This window comes from Ranitomeya imitator, chromosome 8, assembly GCF_032444005.1.
Source record: "Ranitomeya imitator isolate aRanImi1 chromosome 8, aRanImi1.pri, whole genome shotgun sequence".
Lineage (NCBI taxonomy): Eukaryota > Metazoa > Chordata > Amphibia > Anura > Dendrobatidae > Ranitomeya > Ranitomeya imitator.
Genome location: NC_091289.1, coordinates 195355525 through 195375046, shown reverse-complemented (window position 1 = coordinate 195375046; position 19522 = coordinate 195355525).

Below are 19522 nucleotides of genomic sequence, written 5' to 3'. Positions count from 1 at the left end.
TGTCTGGTATATGACCCTTTGGCTCTCCACTGACTCTGTTATTGTTTTTTCCGGCGCTCACTCCTATCACTGCTGTTGGAGATACCGACTGGCAGTTTAACACAGCCGGCACCAGTTGTGTATGGTCCACCCACCCCCGACATATGTCATACATGTTCGGAGTTTGGCAAAGAGGGGTCGAATACCGTAGTTACAGTCAGAGGTGTCGGTTTAGGTGTCGGGATGGCAGTTACAGCAGTACCCTATGACCGCATATGGTAGGGTTTGAGGGTTCTGCTATTTTTTGTTGTCAAGAAACTTAAGGAAATTATTCAAGACCGGACAGGTGGGCCGCCTGTGTCTTCGTACTGTAGAGACCCCAACACTGGGAGTACAGAGGTCTTCGTAATTTCAGAGGTTTTGTTTATTACAAATGTTTATTAAAAAATTTTATGTAATTTTATGCAACATTTATAGTGATGACCAAGCAATAACATGGAGACATTAAAAATGTTGCAGCTAAATACTACAGAGGGAGATTTATGTGACTGCCCGAAAGAAAAACTGTCCCCGTTCCCCTTAGCAACCAATCACAATGCAGCTTTCATTTTGTATTTTGCGTATGGAAAAAAGCAGCGCTGTGATTGGTTGCTATTGGTAACAAAGGCCGATTTCCTATTATCCTTCATGAATCTGCCCTATCACAAAGCAGCACATCCTAAGTGTTAAAACTTTATCGGCAAAGCAGTGTGTTCAATACATAAAGTAGATTACAAATATTGAAGAAAAATAGAATCAACCTCGGCTGAAAAAGAAGGATGTGATTTATATGTCTGTATTGGGTTAAGTCCAAAAATACCAGCACATAACTCAAGTTACCATGGGGTATTGTCAAGAGGAAGATGAGAGACACCAGACCCAGCAATGCAGACGAGCTGAAGGCTGCTATCAAAGCAACCTGGGCTTCCATAACCCCTCAGCAGCACCACAGGCTGATCGCCTCCATGCCACGCCGCATTGATGCAGTAATTGATGCAAAAGGAGCCCTGACCAAATATTGAGTGCATTTACTGGACATACATTTCAGTAGGATGACATTTCGGATTTTACAATCATTTTTCAAGCTGGTATTATAAAGTATTCTAATTTACTGAGATAATGACTTCTGGGTTTTCATTGGCTGTAAACCATTGTCATCAATATTAACAGAAATAAACACGTGAAACAGATCACTCTGTGTGTAATGACTCTATATCATATATCAGATTCACTTTTTGTAATGAATAATAAAAAAAATAACTTTTTGATGATATTGTAATGTTGTCAGAAGCACCTGAGATCTGACGTCTGACTAGTAGATCCATGCCATCAATGTCTTCCAAGATTGGCCACTCATTCGAATGGTTGACATCTAATTATACGTTTGCCTATGGGGACAGACAATTCTGGGCCTTGATTGTCAGAAATGTTTCAGCTGTCATAACTTGAAAAAGGGATTGTTGACATGAGACATCTCCTTAAAACAATATCTGCAACCTCTCCTCCTGAAACCCTGTTCTCTAAAGAAAAGAGAGGAGAACAGAAAATTCAGCAATTCTCCAGGGACCCACAAAATCTTCAAAACCAGCAATTACAGTTTTCTTCTGCCCTCAAGTCTCATATGGCTAAAACCAAGTTTTGATGGAACAGAGAATAGGCATGGATTGGGCAGATAACGAGATATTCGACATGTCCTATAAAAGGAGTATGACCATCTCCATAAGAATGGCACCAAGTGTGGGCAAGTATAAAACCCATTCTAGCCAACTCCAGAACATCCTGGAGGCTTTCAGAAAATGGGAAAACTTCCAGAAGAGCAGGTAAAGTTCCTGGGTGCCAAAGACCCTTCTCTTATCCTCTCGGCCTTGTGAGGTTTCCTGTGCGTGGTGTCCAGATACTTCATCATCAGACTGAAACCTCGGATCCAAAGACAAATTCAGGGGCAGGAATCCAGGGCACTGTGGAGGCATGGCCTGTAAAAAGCGTCATGATGAAAAAAAATGGGGAGACTGTTTCATTTGGCACCATCCTGTGTCTCCCACATAAATTCTTCAAAAAGTTTAGATATACGTATAAAAGCCATATACACTTGTCAAGGGGGATGACGTAAATCTGAAAGAACCAGACATGACATAGATGTCCTTTGCTCACGCCAGCAGACTAACTTGCCTAAGGTTACGCATGGTTTAGATCCAGATACCGATCGCACATTTCTATTATTTGAGACATTTGGGAGCCTCTTGGGTCAATAAATACTTTTTTCATTCAAGTTATTTGAACTTTTCGAGTTATGGGTCTGGAAAGCTCCCAAACGCATCCAACTATCATGACAATATCTCCAAAAAATCTGTTGTTTTTTTTTGTATGAAAAGGACCAGATCCTGGAAAAGGTGCTGTCTTAGAGACACTAGGAATGTGTTACGTAGGTGGATCAGGAATGGTTTGGGTCAATTACCTTATGTCTCGGTTCTCCAGACTATGGTATGTTATAAATGGCGTGCGATACCCTGATGAAAGCTATCATCTGCCTTGCACAACAGCACAGTTCAGATATTGCACCATGTTGTCCAATAGAGCTTTTAGCAAGTTCAGACTTTGAAGGTCTAAATAAAATCCCAGATATCTCTCCTCCTTCATCTGCCAGATTTCTGTCCTTGGTAGCCTCGTTTAAACATCAGCCGGGTCGCTCAGCACTGTTTGTATAGCATTAATCTTCCATTTGATTTGTGGATCAAAAGAGATGATACTTCTTTGTAAGTCTTCGCCAATCTAAAGAACTTGTCAGGTCTCGGGTCATTTTTCAATTGCAAAACCATCATAAAATAAAGATGGTCAAATAAATGGGTAATCATTAATAATTACATCTGTGTCCATATACCCTCATAGCCAACAAATAAAGCTGCACTCTGTAGCACTATAGCATGAAAACATTAAATCTGAATTGCATTACTGCTCTAGAAAATAGGAAAAATTGAGAAAGCTTAGCTAGACCAATTCATGCCTACCCGGAAGCCACGATAAGGCGATTCTCGTTGCTGGGAACCTGCCTAATGTGAACCCTCTCCTAGGCTGATGCCTGCATTTATGTGAGAAGGTAGGATCCTCCTATGATTAAAACCATCAGAGGCTGAGGGGTGAATTGCTCAGTCTGAGAGCCTATGTGTACAAATATCAAAATACCGACCGCCACTTCTAAACAGAAACCAGGTATTTTCAATTTTTCCTATTTTCTAGAGCAGTAATGCCATTCAGATATCCTATAGTTCATGTTTTCATGCTATAGCGCTGCAGAGTGCTACTTTGTTTCTTGGTTATATATGGAGATGGATTTTCTTAGTTTGCACCTGAACACACCTGGTTTCTATTTGGAAGTGACGGTCAGTCTTTTGGTTTTCATATACCCTCGAAAAGCATCATAAAGCAGCCACTACTCCAAAAGTTCATTTCAAAAACCTGACCGGCACATCCAAACATAGACTCAGTGTGAACAGGTGTTGAACCTAGAGTCGCCAACTCGTATATAGTTAAGTAAATAAGGCAGCACACTGCAGCGCTAGAACATACAAACTTGAAAAACGAAATTTGAACTGCATTACTGCACTAGAAATATGAAAAATGAGAGCTTTTAGCGCATAAAAATGGCCAATTTTATGTGTACCTGGTAGCCCCTTTACGGCATCTCTCTTATACCAGGTCCTACACTTGCCTTACCTCGCTGAGAATAAACGTCTCCATCTGAATGGGTGCATGTGAAACCTCTTCCTAGACCAAAATTCTCTCTCCAAAAGTTCAGGCACAAATCATGTATTATACAGTGACCCATTAAATCCGTGTGTGGCTGCCTATATCTTGACCCAACTAATTGATTTTTCCTGTAGCAATAAATCAGAATTACCAGGCAAGATTTGGGATGTCCCAGTTTGTTCTGTGATACATAATATCATTTAGAAAGAACTGAATCAAGTGCCTGCGAGACCTGGGAAAGAATCAACTGGACAACACAATTTATGTGCAGCATTCCCCTCAGTTATCATGGTTTTGGTTATAGTTGACGGTACAAGGCTGCCCCCCTGGACTAAGCTGCTCCTAGCTAGGGAACTGAACAGGGGAAATCAATAAGAATGTATTGGGGAGAATAAAGCAGAGAGAATGGTTTCCAGCTCTTAGTTAGGTAGTCGGTATAATGGGTCAATTGTATACTGGCATGTGGAAACCAGCAATACTTCAAGTGGATTTTACTCACTGGGGGGCAACGCACTTAAATATATGTTTTTAAAAGGATACAGGACTAAACAGGGGTAGAAAGTTGGTTTGCAGCAAAAAGCTGACACTGGTGCCATTTTCCATACACTTGCGACAATCTGCTGGCAAATACCTCAGCAGCACTTCCTTAACACAGTCACAGTCTCTTTAACACTGCAGTGCAGCAAACATCCACAGTGCTGATCACTTCTCAAGGCCGCCTCTTGGCAATGGTACCCTCAAAGGGATCCTGTCTGACAACTTGAACAATGTTGCAGGCTATACAGTTAGTTACAGAATCACAGTTCATCCCACAAAATCACTTGTCTCTGTTGTGGGAATTCTCAGGCCTCAGCACAGAGAAGCTTCTTGTGTGGAGCAAGCATCTATGTTCATCTCTGCTGTGTCCAATATTCACTTTTATGGCGACTAAACTTTTCGTAGCCAGTGGATGCGCTCTTCACTCACAGGAATGTGTCTTTGGCCCACAATGCTGGTCCTTCCTTCGAAGGTTTGGTTCTCTATTCATCCACAGGCCGACTAACACAACCGCGGGAGCGTGCTTCTTACATGGTCCTCTTTGACACTACCTAGCTTCCTGTGGTGGCACACCAATTGGCAAGTATTACTCACCTATTAAGGACATCAAGGAGGCATGGGAAGAAATGCCAACTCCACGCTCCCCATGATTAATTTCCCAGAGCAGCTCAGTGTGTTAATTCTTTATGTTCTGCATCCATCATTTTCAGACATCAGTCCTGCTCCTCAGTACTCCATTCTAGGTATCCTTTCCGTTTTCTATTAAACAAAATGTACGGATGCACACAACACCAATGCGACTTGTGGCACGTCACTGGAATTATCGCCCAGTTGTTGCAGGACACATATAGATACATGACATCATATAAAACTTTGCATTACCTAAATTGATATATCACAGCATTGTACTGGACAGAATAGGAGGTAACAACAGCAACATTTATATGTATCCTCCTTATTACCCCTTCTCTTTATTACTGAATCATTGAGTTATAAGCTGCAGCTGCCTCCAACCTCCTTTTACCCTAAGGGGATTTTTGGAGACCGTTGGGGTTTCTAAAGATTTGTACTTGGCTTACAGGGAAAAAGACTTGCATACTGCCTGACGCTGATGGAGGTGTATACTTAGTCCATCAATATCAGATCAATGTGATCCAGATCTTACTATGCATCAGTGACAATGAGCCGATAGGATGAGACAAAGCTCTCACAATAAAATGGCCCCAGAGCTCCTTGAAACAACCCAAATGATCCTCTTATTCTAAATTCCAAACCAGTCAGGATATTTTAGTAGCTGCAGATGAAAATCAAAATATATAATGCCCAGTAAAACGCTACCCAGCATCATAGGTAATATTATATTATGTATTATGGCAAAAATATTCTAAAATAGCAGTGGAGAAAGAAACAAAGAGGCAAAATTGTTTGTCTTGTCTCATCGTCTTTCGTCTGTTTTGTTAAATCGCAAAAATGACAAGAAAGTACCGAATGTAACAGCTCCCTGTAACGAGACGCCGGCTTACCGCTGTGAGCACCGAGTGTTCACTTTCTAGCTGCTGCTCTCTGCGTTTTGCTGCTCTTTTCATGGGTCGCATACATACAGCTGCTTCCAGCTTTTTCGAAAACTAGTAGATGCTAAATGCCTCTGATTCTATCAATTTCTCTATGCTTTATACAGGTCCTGAAAAACAAGGTCCATTTGGTTCCTTGTCTGCTACTTTGTTTGTTTCTTCTCCTTTTGGCTTGTTTTCCTGACCTCAATCTTTTGTCTGCTGCCTGCCCTGACCTTCACCTGACATATACCTACAATAGCCCTGCCTCCCTCAATGTTTCCTCCATCTCACCGTTATTCTTTCCTTCCACCTCTGTATTAAAACTCATCTCTGTGTCATCTGATGATACATAGACTATTAGAGAACCAGAACCACTTGCACAATGAACAAGTCTGTAGGAACCTGTTCACACACCACCAAGACACTTGAAGAAACAAAAGAGCACAGTGAGGTCAAAAATACTCTGTTGTAAAAGTACTGAGGAAAGAGATAGGGTAGCTGTTTTCCATTTTGTGGCAATGTGTAGCTTAGCGGCGAGGAACAGCTGATTGACTAGATTATGGAGTTTGTTGGAGAAGCCCGGGTATCTAGCTCCCAGCAGGAACACCGTTGCTCTGATATTGCGTTCAGGTTTGAGTAAATCAAAGAGATGGCTCCCCTGCCCAGTGGGTCATTTAAACATATTTGCTCATAGCCTGATGGGCGGTGAGTGACACCATGTCCCAAGATTTGTTCAGCAAAGTGAAAAATTTGGATGATACGCAATATTTCAGAGTTAGGTGGGGAGTACTTTTGGATGAACTCTTGCTTGGTGAGTAGGATGTTAAATGGCGAAGTAAGATGTTTAAGGGTAATTAGACCCCTAGATACCCACCAATGGAAGGGGCGGGTCTCCAACCCTGGTGGAAAAGCTGGATTATGAAAAATATGCGTCATTAAGGAAGTTTTGGATTGTAGGGAGTGTTTAAATCTTTCCTTTCTCCATAGCATCAGGGAATGTGCTGTGAATGGAGCTGATACATGGATCCCTTTTGGGAGTCTCTGCAACGACCACATGAGGCCTGGTAGAGTGAATGGGGTCAGGAAGTGAGATTCGAGATTCACCCATCTGGGTGCGCTATGGTTGTCCGCATTAGCACTTATTAGCTGGGCTAGTTGGGCCGCTCTATGGTATAGAGTGAAGTTGGGCAGAGACATACCTCCTCGTCTTCTACTAATTAACATGGTTTTAAGTCTTATCCTAGGTCTTTTCCCCTGCCATAAAAATTTAGAGATCGTGTTATGGATATCTAGTAATGTTTTGGCAGGGAGAGGAATGGGCAAAGATCGGAAAACATACAAAAATCGTGGTAAGGAAACCATCTTAATGGCGTGTAGTCTACCTAACCAGGATAGGGACATAGATGACCATCTGGCAAGATCCGATTTGAGATTTTTAATTAAGGGCGCATAGTTCCATTTGAATAAAGTCGACCTGTGGGAGGTTAGATTGATGCCGAGATAGGTTAAGTACTGCTCATTTCTGGTAAACTTAAATTGTGCTGTTATGTTGTTTTGTATTTCCCTGGGGGTGTTAATGAACTGGGCTTCAGATTTGTCAACGTTAATTTTGAGGCCAGAAACCAGTTCAAACTCATGGAGAGCGACGAAAAGGTTTGGGAGTGTAATAGCGGGATTATGGATAATAGTAGATCATCCGCAAAAAGGCTAGCCTTGTATTGATCATCTCTAACTATAGGTCCATTAATGTTGGGGTTGGCTCTGATAGCTTCCGCCAGGGGCTCCATGGCTAGAGCGAATAAGGCTGGAGAAAGCGGGCATCCCTGCCTGGTACCACGTTGTATGTTAATAGTGGTAGGCTGATTTGAGGGTAATTTCAGATAGGCCGTGGGGTGATCATACAGAAGTTTAAGTCGAGAGGTAATACCTCTCAGGAAGCCAAACTTAGCGAGGACTTCGAATAAGTATGACCATGATATCGAGTCAAAGGCCTTCTCTATATCGAGTGCTAACAAGAGTAAGGATTGCTTGGAGTGATTAGCTGAATGTATTAAGTTGAGATTCCTCCTAATATTGTCAGGGCCCTGTCTCTTGGGGATGAACCCTACCTGATCCCGATGGACCAGGATGGGCAGTATTTTATTGATTCTGGCCGTGATTATGGATGTAAAAAATTTTAAATCTATGTTTAGCAATGAAATAGGCCTATAGTTCTTGGGGTAAAGGTGATCTTTCTTCGGTTTTGGAATTACAGTTACGTGGGCAATGTAAAATTCAGGTGGCATTTGAGCTCCGTTTAGTAGAGCATTACAAAAGCACTGTATATGAGGAGACCGTTATTTTTAATCTTTAAAGAGTCCATAATAAAGATAAGTCTCAGCACACACATTTGTAACATCTTATAGGGCATAAATCCCAAGGGTATTAATAATAATAAGAGTACACATATTAATGCCAAAAGTGTGACAGACTATAATAGTAGGCCAAATCGCAAAGATAGCAATAAACCACGCAGAAAAACCAACGATCAAAAGGCCAAAAATTATATTGAAAATAGACAAAATTTTATTATGTACAAATATAAATAACAGGTGTGTCAGTGGGTACTCCCACTAACCATATGTGCAAATCAAGCAGGAAACTGGGACGTGGGAGGACAGGCTAAAATACAACGAGTAATACACCCAAATATACCTGTTGTCCAAAATGCGGACCAATATAGTATTACTATTAATGTTCCCAGATATATATATATATTGGTCTGGCAGAACCACGCTAAAAATATTTATATAATCCATGACCTTCAAGCAGCGGTAATACTGAAGAACGTAAAGCCTATAATGAAGCATGCAAAAAAAGTCATAGAGAGTATATCAACATGCCTTACCCAAAGGATAGCGTAGGACCACCAGGGAAATCAAAAGGGAACCAGCCTGTATGCCCCACGTCACCCCGACGCGCGTTTCGGCACAGCCTTCATCGGGGGGCATGAGTCCATAATAACAGGGTCTGTACCACAGGACTGGCGTATAGCAAATGTGGTGCCAATTTCAAAAAGGGGACAAAACTGAACTCGGAAATTATAGGCCAGTAAGCTTAACCTCTACTGTGGGTAAAATCCTGGAGGGCATTCTAAGGGATGCTATACTGGAGTATCTGAGGAGGAATAACCTCATGACCCAGTATCAGCACGGGTTTACTAGGGACCGTTCATGTCAGACTAATCTGATCAGTTTCTATGAAGAGGTAAGTTCCGGACTGGACCAAGGGAACCCAGTGGATGTAGTGTATATGGACTTTTCAAAAGCTTTTGATACAGTGCCACACAAAAGGTTGATACATAAAATGAGAATAATGGGGATAGGGGAAAATATGTGTAAGTGAGTTAAGAGCTGGCTCAGGGATATGAAACAAAGGGTGGTTATCAGGGCCGGACTGGCCATCGGGCAGTTCTGGCAAATGCCAGAAGGGCCGGTACCAGTAGTGGGCCACTGCACGCTGACTCACCCTTCCCCCCAGCATCTGAATGACACCGGTACAGTTGAATGCAATGATGGAGGAGAGTGTCACCTGACGCTCCCTCTCCCATCATTCCCCGCTCTGTCTCTGACACTGCGGGCACTCACTGTGTCCCAGGCAGTGCAGCGGCAGCCGCCGGGACAGGAACAGGGAGCAACGCGGGCACGAGGAAAGGTGAGGAGTGTATTTTGTTTTTTACTGCACTGTGGGGCTATTCTAGGGGGGAAGAGAGATGTGGGCTCTGCTGTATACTACTATGTGGGCTGTGCTATATACTACTGTGTGGGCTGTGCTATATACTACTGTGTGGGCTGTGCTGTATACTACTATGTGGGCTGTGCTATATACTACTGTGTGGGCTGTGCTATATACTACTATGTGGACTGTGCTATATACTACTCTGTGGGCTGTGCTGTATACTACTATGTGGGAAGTGCTATATACTACTGTGTGGGCTGTGCTGTACATTACTGTGTGGGCTCTGCTGTATACTTCTATGTGGGTTGTGCTATATACTACTGTGTGGGCAGTGCTGTATACTACTGTGTGGGCAGTGCTGTATACTACTGTGTGGGCAGTGCTGTATACTACTGTGTGGGCAGTGCTGTATACTACTATGTGGGCTGTGCTATAAACTACTGTGTGGGCTCTGCTGTATACTACTATGTGGGCTGTGCTGTATACTACTGTGTGGGCAGTGCTGTATACTACTGTGTGGGCAGTGCTGTATACTACTGTGTGGGCAGTGCTGTATACTACTATGTGGGCTGTGCTATATACTACTGTGTGGGCTTTGCTGTATACTACTGTGTGGGCTGTGCTGTATACTACTATGTGGGCTGTGCTATATACTACTCTGTGGGCTCTGCTATATACTACTATGTGGGCTGTGCTGTATACTACTGTGTGGGCAGTGCTGTATACTACTGTGTGGGCAGTGCTGTATACTACTGTGTGGGCAGTGCTGTATACTACTATGTGGGCTGTGCTATATACTACTCTGTGGGCTCTACTATATACTACTATGTGGGCTGTGCTGTATACTACTGTGTGGGCAGTGCTATATACTACTGTGTGGGCAGTGCTGTATACTACTGTGTGGGCTGTGCTGAATACTAGTATGTGGGCTGTGCTATATACTACTGTGTGGGCTGTGCTGTATACTACTGTGTGGGCTGTTCTGTATACTACTGTGTGGGCTTATGGGCTGTGCTGTATACTACTTTGTGGGCTGTGCTGCATACTACTATGTGGGCTATGCTGTATACTGCTACGTGGGCTGTGTTATCTGCTATGCTGGTTGTGCTATATACTATGGGGGGTATATTATATTCTATGGGGAGGCCGTGTTATATAATATGTGGCTGTTATATACTATTGTGGGGGTATATTATATTCTATTGGGGAGGCTGTGTTATATACTATGGGGGGCTGCATTATATTCTATGGGGGCTACATTATATATTATAGGGAGGTGGGCTGTATTATATTTTATGGGGTGGCTGCATTATACTCTGGGGTTGCTGCATTATACTCTGGGGTGGCTGCATTATATTCCGTAGGGTGGTGGCTGCATTATACTATATGTGGGCTGCATTATACTGTATCGAGGACTATGGGGAATACGTTATATTATATTATTATATGAAGAACTATGGGGTGCATTATACTATGGGAAGTGAATTGTACTACATGGATGACTATGGCGGTGCATTATACTATATGGAGGACTAGGAGGAGTGTACTATGCTAGATGGAGGACTGAGCAGTGTATTTTAATATATGGAGGACTATAGGGAGTGTATTATACTATATGGAGGACTGTGGTGCACATTATAATATATGGAGGACTATGGGGTGTATTTTACTAAACAAGTAAAATCGTGCATATTCAGATTGTTCTTGCTGGAACAAAAATCCTTGTTCTCAGCAGCACATCGCCGGTGTAAACTGGAGATGTGCTGCTGATAACATGATACTGTATGGTGATCTGTTAGTGATCTATTATTGATCGTTCTGTCCCATCATTATTCCTCAGCTGGTGGAAAGAGGCCGGGAAACAAGCGTTTAACAACTTCAGTATTGTTGATCAAACTCATTTATTGGCCTGAACTCAGCGCACGTAAATACAACCGAAACGCTTTTGTGTGATGTGCAATATGTTAGCATTTGGGGCCCCATTTTAAACTTTGCCTAGGGCCGCACTTTGCCTAAAACCGGCCCTGCCTACAAGTGTACAAAGATATTGTGCAGTCACCATGTGACAAGTGGGCCTGTGTAACTTCAAATGCCAGGGCTGAATTTTAGTCCCAGTCTGGCCCTGGTGGTTATTAATGGAACACACTCGGACTGGGTAGCGGTTAGCAGTGGGGTACCACAGGGGTCAGTATTGGGCCCTCTTCTTTTTAACATATTTATTAATGACCTTGTAGGGGGCATTCAGAGCAGAATTTCAATATTTGCAGATGACACTAAACTCTGCAGGGTAATCAATACAGAGGAGGACAATGTTATATTACAGGATGATTTATGTAAACTAGAAGATTGGGCTGATAAATGGCAAATGAGCTTTAATGGGGATAAATGTAAGGTCATGCACTTGGGTAGAAGTAATAAGATGTATAATTATGTGCTTAATTCTAAAACTCTGGGCAAAACCGTCAATGAAAAAGACCTGGGATTATGGGTGGATGACAAACTCATATTTAGTGGCCAGTGTCAGGCAGCTGCAACAAAGGCAAATAAAATAATGGGATGCATTAAAAGAGGCATAGATGCTCATGAGGAGAACATAATTTTACCTCTATACAAGTCACTAGTGCGACCACACTTAGAATACTGTGCACAGTTCTGGTCTCCGGTGTATAAGAAAGACATAGCTGAACTGGAGCGGGTGCAGAGAAGAGCGACCAAGGTTATTAGAGGACTGGGGGGTCTGCAATACCAAGATAGGTTATTACACTTGGGGCTATTTAGTTTGGAGAAATGAAGGCTAAGGGGTGATCTTATTGTAATGTATAAATATATGAGGAGACAGTACAAAGACCTTTCTGATGATCTTTTTAATCATAGACCTGAGACAGGGACAAGGGGGCATCCTCTATGTCTGGAGGAAAGAAGGTTTAGGCATAATAACAGACGCGGATTCTTTACTGTAAGAGCAGTGAGACTATGGAACTCTCTGCCGTATGATGTTGTAATGAGTGATTCATTACTTACATTTAAGAGGGGACTGGATGCCTTTCTGGAAAAGTATAATGTTACAGGGCATATACACTAGATTCCTTGATAGGGCGTTGATCCAGGGAACTAGTCTGATTGCCACATGTGGAGTCGGGAAGGAATTTTTTTCCCCAAGGTGGAGCTTACTATTTGCCACATGGTTTTTTTTGCCTTCCTCTGGATCAACATGTTAGGGCATGTTAGGTTAGGCTATGGGTTGAACTAGATGGGCTTAAAGTCTTCCTTCAACCTTAATAACTATGTTACTATGTTACTATCTATTATCTATATATCTGTTATCTATTATCTATCTATCTATCTATCTATCTATCTATCTATCTATGATATATCTATTATCCATTTATCTATTATCTATCTATTATCTATATATTGTGAGATAGCACTTACCGCATGTGTTGGGGGACACTCGCTTAGCAACAGGATTCAGTCACACAGGCACGTTTTTCTCACAGAAATAGTCCATGCGGTTTATTATGCCATCATAAACCGGGTCATGCACAGTCCATTACACTTCATGGAACACAATAGGCACCAACAGATGACATTAAGTTGCAGTTTTAACTTAGATACTTCACATACGGCTTTAACTCACAGTTCAGACACTACACCCGCCAGCCCTCCTTGACTAGTTCCCGGGGGTGTCCGTACGCCGTATCAATGTCTCTAGTCATATAGCGCCCACGACATTGATTCGCAGTCTATAAACATGCTGGACCTCACTTTGTCCTGTAACCGTGGGAAACCACACAGTTCATTACTGACCCCCTGTCAGTGCACACAGTTCCCCATACTTTGAGTTACCTTCCAGGAACTCCTGCTCCACACCCTGACCTCCTGTCAGTCCTCTCTCCTCCAGGTTAACTGCTGAACCGGGATCACCAACTTGCCTGGCAGGCACATATCAGTTAGTCCAGCTCAGATGGGCTGTAGCTCCCCCAATGCAGTGCCATCACAGACTCTGCAAACACTCTTCCCATGTGCTTTTCAGGAAGTCCTACTCCCAGGACATCCAACACAGGTTGTGCTATTTAGGAAGTCCTACTCCCAGGACTTCCAACACAGGTTGTGCTATTTAGGAAGTCCTACTCCCAGGACTTCTGTTATGATCCGGTGACCTTGGAGCCGCATGAAACTTACTCTGGAGTAGGTGGAAACTGTACTGACCTCAAATCCTAAACTAACACCGCAACTAGAAGTAGCCGTGGGGTGTGCCTAACAAACCCTAGACACCTCGACACAGCCGGAGGACTAAATACCCCTATAGATGGAAATAGGAATTCTACCTTGCCTCAGAGCAGAACCCCAAAGGATAGGCAGCCCCCCACGAATATTGACTGTGAGTAGGAGAGGAAAGACACACGCAGGCAGAAAACAGGATTTAGCAAAAGAGGCCACTCTAGCTAAATAGGAAAGGATAGGACAGAATACTAAGCGGTCAGTATTAAAACCCTTCGAAAAATATCCACAGCAGATAATACAAAAAATTCCACCATCTAACTAAAGACGTGGAACATATATCTGCAACTCCTGAGAATCCAACAAGACTGAGAAAATACTGACACAATCTAAGCAGGACAAGAAAAAACAAATGAATAGCACAGAATTATCAAGCACACGCTGTGTGCCACAGAAACAAAACCAGACACTTATCTTTGCTGATTTGGCAGCAAGGCAGGAGGAACCAGACAGAGGTCCAACACCTACCAACAACCATGGACAACTGGCAAGGACTAATGAATCCTGCACACCTAAATACCCCAGTCAGAACTGCAATCAGCAGATACACCTGACCAGGACTGCAACCCAGGGACAACTGCATTAACACCTACAACCACCGGAGGGAGGCCAAAAGCAGAATTCACAACAGACTTCCAACACAGGTTGTGCTATTCAGGAAGTCCTACTCCCAGGACTTCCAACACAGGTTGTGCTATTCAGGAAGTCCTACTCCCAGGACTTCCAACACAGGTTGTGCAATTCAGGAAGTCCTACTCCCAGGTCTTCCAACACAGGTTGTGCAATTCAGGAAGTCCTACTCCCAGGACTTCCAACACAAACCACTGCGTGTATTGTTCAGGACGTCCGTCTCCACCTGGGACTGTCCAATACACAAGTCTCTCGGTGCGCTTATCAGGGATCCGATCTTAGTCTCAGGATCTCCCAACACATAGACCTTTCAGAGCGCTATTCAGGGATCCGATCCTACTCAAAGGATCTCCCAACACACAAGTCTTCCAGATCCATGGCCTCTCAGTGCGCTGTTCACGGATCCAGTCCACACACAGGACCTCCCAACACACAAGCCATCCAGGATCTACACACTCTTCATTACAGAGAGCACAGAGACCATTACACTATCATCTATCTATTTAATCTATTATCTATCTATCTATTATCTATCTATCTAGATCTGTCTAGAACGTTGTTTTCTTAGTTTGTAAACTAGCTTTAAATTATCTACAGAATTCCTGTGTGTAAATGCTGATGTCATACAGATGTCATATGGATGGTTGGTGAGAAAAATCGCATTGTACTTGTATGACAGTCGACCTACTTTTCAGGAACAACATTGAAGAGATTTTATTCACGCTGATGAGTACGAGCCCTCACTCTTAGTCTCCTCTCGCCTCTTTAGCCCTAAGCCGAGATTTGGTTTTGGGGTCTGTTGCATAGTTTTTTAGTGTAGATTATAGGTCTGTGTCTAGGGTCTTAGTTATGGGGCGAATCTCTAGGATTCCTGCTCTTTTTTAACCAGACATTGCGAGCTCTCATCGAAATACTGAAAGTTTGGTTGTGCAGTTTGCAGACAGGAGGAAGGGCTGATTCTAGCAAAATATGACAAGATTACTATAAAATTGCTTGTAAATTTTAACGGCGTCGGAAAATCTGTTGCTGGCAGAGAAAATTGTAATAAACCTTTGTGTCCGTGTAACTAAGGAGATATTCATGCCGGCAAAATAAATAAATCCAACAGCAAAGCCAAAGGCAAGGAGGGAGATGAATTATTAGGGGAGATGCAGAGAAATGGGTCTGTATTCAGTGTCGGACTGGGGTGCCGAAGGCCCACTGACAACCAACTCCAGGGTCCAACGGTAACCGACCCCAGGGACCCACTTTTCAGCTACATGCAAATGTGAGACTATTCTCAATCATAAATTTACATATTAATGAACGGGGCAGATTGTTACATGGATAAGATGCCGCCTCTATCTGTATGTAGTGATTCAAGTATATAGCACCAAGTACTGCTCATATAAGAAGGTGGTGACCCACTCCTGCACAGGGGCCCACCGGAGGATTCTCCTGTTCTCCAGTGGGCCAGTCCAAGCCTGTCTGTATTCCAAAATCAAAACCTACCACCTATAACCAGGATAAGAAATGTGTCTAATCGCTGGGGCCCCACCACTAGGACCCCCACCAATTACATCAACGGGACCCCCACTTAAACAAAACGGATGTCGAGCTTATCATCCATTATATAGATACATATAGGCAAACAGGATCATGGGGTGCATTAAAAGAGGTCTGGATACACATGATGAGAGCATTATACTGCCTCTGTACAAATCCCTAGTTAGACCGCGTCTGGAGGAGAAAAGGTTTTTCCACCAACATAGAAGAGGATTCTTTACTGTTAGGGCAGTGAGAATCTGGAATTGCTTGCCTGAGGAGGTGGTGATGGCGAACTCAGTCGAGGGGTTCAAGAGAGGCCTGGATGTCTTCCTGGAGCAGAACAATATTGTATCATACAATTATTAGGTTCTGTAGAAGGACGTAGATCTGGGGATTTATTATGATGGAATATAGGCTGAACTGGATGGACAAATGTCTTTTTTCGGCCTTACTAACTATATGTCCATGCCCCAATGCCCCACTATAGGACACTAACCTCTGTCCCTCATAATGTCACACCAGGTCCCACCCTCACCGTGCTAGGGCCGTGGATGCAAATCCCAGCAAGGACGACATGCAAGGAATTTCTATGTTGTCCCAGTTATGTGGGGGTTTCCTCCGGTTTCCTCCCACATTCCAAAGACATACCGATAGGGAATGTAGACTGTGAGCCCCATCGGGGACAGCGATGACAATGTTGGTTAAGCACTGCGGGATATCATAGCGCTATCTAATAAAACAAATAGTTAAAAATGAAGATAATTATATTATTACTTTTACACCATATGTAGAAAAGTATCTGTCCTCTCCACATTTCACCTAGAGGAGTTTTTCTGGTCTTCATCCAAAGTTCTTAATATGGAGCAGGTTTCCCCTTTACAGCTATAACCAGTCATCTGGGAAAAGTTTCTCTTACTCTTCAGTGTCTTGTGCACTAAGTTGCTGTTAATTAATCATTTTGCTACAGGACTTTAATTAATCTTTTGTGCATTCAGTGCATTCCGGGACATTTTCACACCTATAAGGTTTAGTGTTTTTTTTTATACTGTTACTGCACATTTATCTAGAGAGACATAATTTGTGGGGGTCTCGAAGTTACTTTTCTGGTTTTGGCTTGTGGTATAATTGCTGTTTTTAGCTCCAAGTTCCTCAACATTGTGCATGAATGTTATAAAAATATTAAAAAAACGCTCTTTATTTTTGCCTTTTATTTTGCACTTTTTTTTAGAAGTCATGGTGGAATGGCATTTTTATAAAAAAATATTGACTAAGTGCCCTATGTTTTTTTACATGTGTTACCTATATACTCACTGCAGGGTTTGCATTCATTGCCTTTATTCTATGTTATATACGTATTTAGAATGTTAAAATAAAACAGAATAGACAAACCATGCACAATGTTATATCATCACAATACCTGTGTCCAGACCGGGAATTGGAAAAAAGGAAGTTTCGTGCAAAGAAGACTAATACTCATACAAAGAAAATTGCACATGCAGAACTAGGGTTTAATACAAAGGTATACTTTTATTAATTAATTAAAACATATGCATGCATAAAGTAAAGAGGAGATGATAAAATGGGGCACAATACCAAGAAAATGGCACCAAAGATCAGAGGCGAGAGAGTAAAAATCAGTGCAACATACAACTCCATGTGTCATTATAAATGGGTAATGAACCGCGCTATAATAGATATAAATCACTGGTGTATTGCAGCAAGAGAGTAACAAAAAGATGCAGAGGTAGCTAGTATAAAAATGCAATAAATGCAAGTTTCGGCTGCTTGTGCCTTCTTCTGAGGATTGGCATCATCAGGTCCTGATACGATTTTATACTAAAGCTAACCAATCAAATTTTGCTGTCCCGCACTGCCCACCAATCATCGTGCGTGATACAATTTAATGGATCACACAACATTCTAAAGGAATCAGTGTAATCAGTATAACGGCGCTGACCTGACACCATCTGTAGTTAATTCTGCTGACAGTGTCCCTTTAAGGCAACCACATAACTAAATGTTTGTAACAACCCCCACCCACTGGCAATGATGGGTGGGGGTTGTGATACAGAATTTGCATTAGCTTCCAGAAGCCTCAACAACTTAAAGGGGTTTACTAGAAATATAATGTAAAAATAATACACTGGTGTGTTACTCACTGTCACCAGGGTCAGCACTGTATTTTGGCAGCTGAACGAGTCATTGTTACAGGGCACATCGTACACAACGTGTCCTGTAGTCGTGATCTCACACTGTCAACAAAGACTGGAACAGCAGCAGAGATGCAGCACAGGACCTGGGGAGGGTGAGTAACACCTGTTATTAAAATTTTAACACAGTAAAAGCCAGTGAGGGGGAAAAGTTGTTCTCAGAAAGGTATTTCACTCTGTTAAGACAATAATTTATCTACATGCCCAAATTACTCTCTAAAAAGGCTTTCAATATTGCAAATGCATATATGCATATACAGTATATATATCAGAAAATTACCGCACACTCAGAATTGGTATGATGCAAAAAAATATAACATGAGTTTGTTGTGTTAACCACAAGGTTTGGACCACAAGGTCTGTTTTACCAGCACCTCCTCGATTTCGACCTGAGCGCAGACCATTACTCTCTTACATATATACATATATACACATACACAGTATATGGTAGGGGGGTTTCAGCTCTCTGGTAGCTGCTTGGATATTGTATCAAAACAGAATGAAGTTTGTTGTCCTTCATAGACTTTACAGCTCCAAAAAGTGAAAACAGTCCTTTCTTCAGCACAAATGAATACCAAAACAGTCCTTTCTTCAGCACAAATGAATACCAAAACAGTCCTTTCTCTGGGTAAGGCAAAATAAATCAAACAGCCTCATCAACTTGGTATTACAGGCACATCTAGCATAGACCATCCACCTTGAATAGTCTTTCTCCACACAATACACTCTGCTGAGCTATTCCCAGCTGCTGTTATTATGCCTGTAAGTCCCACAGTGGAGTATAGGAGCGATCTTTCCCACCTAGGTTCTTTTGGTCGCTCCTAAATCCCGGACCCAAAGTGAAGGCAATGTAAAAACCATCTCAGTAATACATGCCTGCCATTCAAGATTTTACCTCCAATTATGTCAAGTTTTGAAGTTGCCTTATGAGAGATTTTGCTTGGACTCACCCTCCAAATGTGCATTTGATGCATCTCGCCTCCATGCACAGGAATCCTTCAATAAGTGCCGCTAACTGGAAAGCTCCACAGCCTGGAGATTTCCCAACTCTTCCAGGAGTCCGGGAGGTTTTCCCCTTTTCCTGAAGACTTCTGGACGTTACAGGAGACTTGTCTTGAATTCTCATTGCTTCTCGAGCATTTTGTCCATTATTTTCGTTTTTCGCTCAGTAGTTTCACAGCTACATTTCTTTTTAGGATTATCATTATTATTATTATTTATTTATATAGCACCATTAATTCCATGGTGCTGTACATGAGAAAGGGGTTACATACAGCGTTATAGATATTGTTAACAGAAATTAAA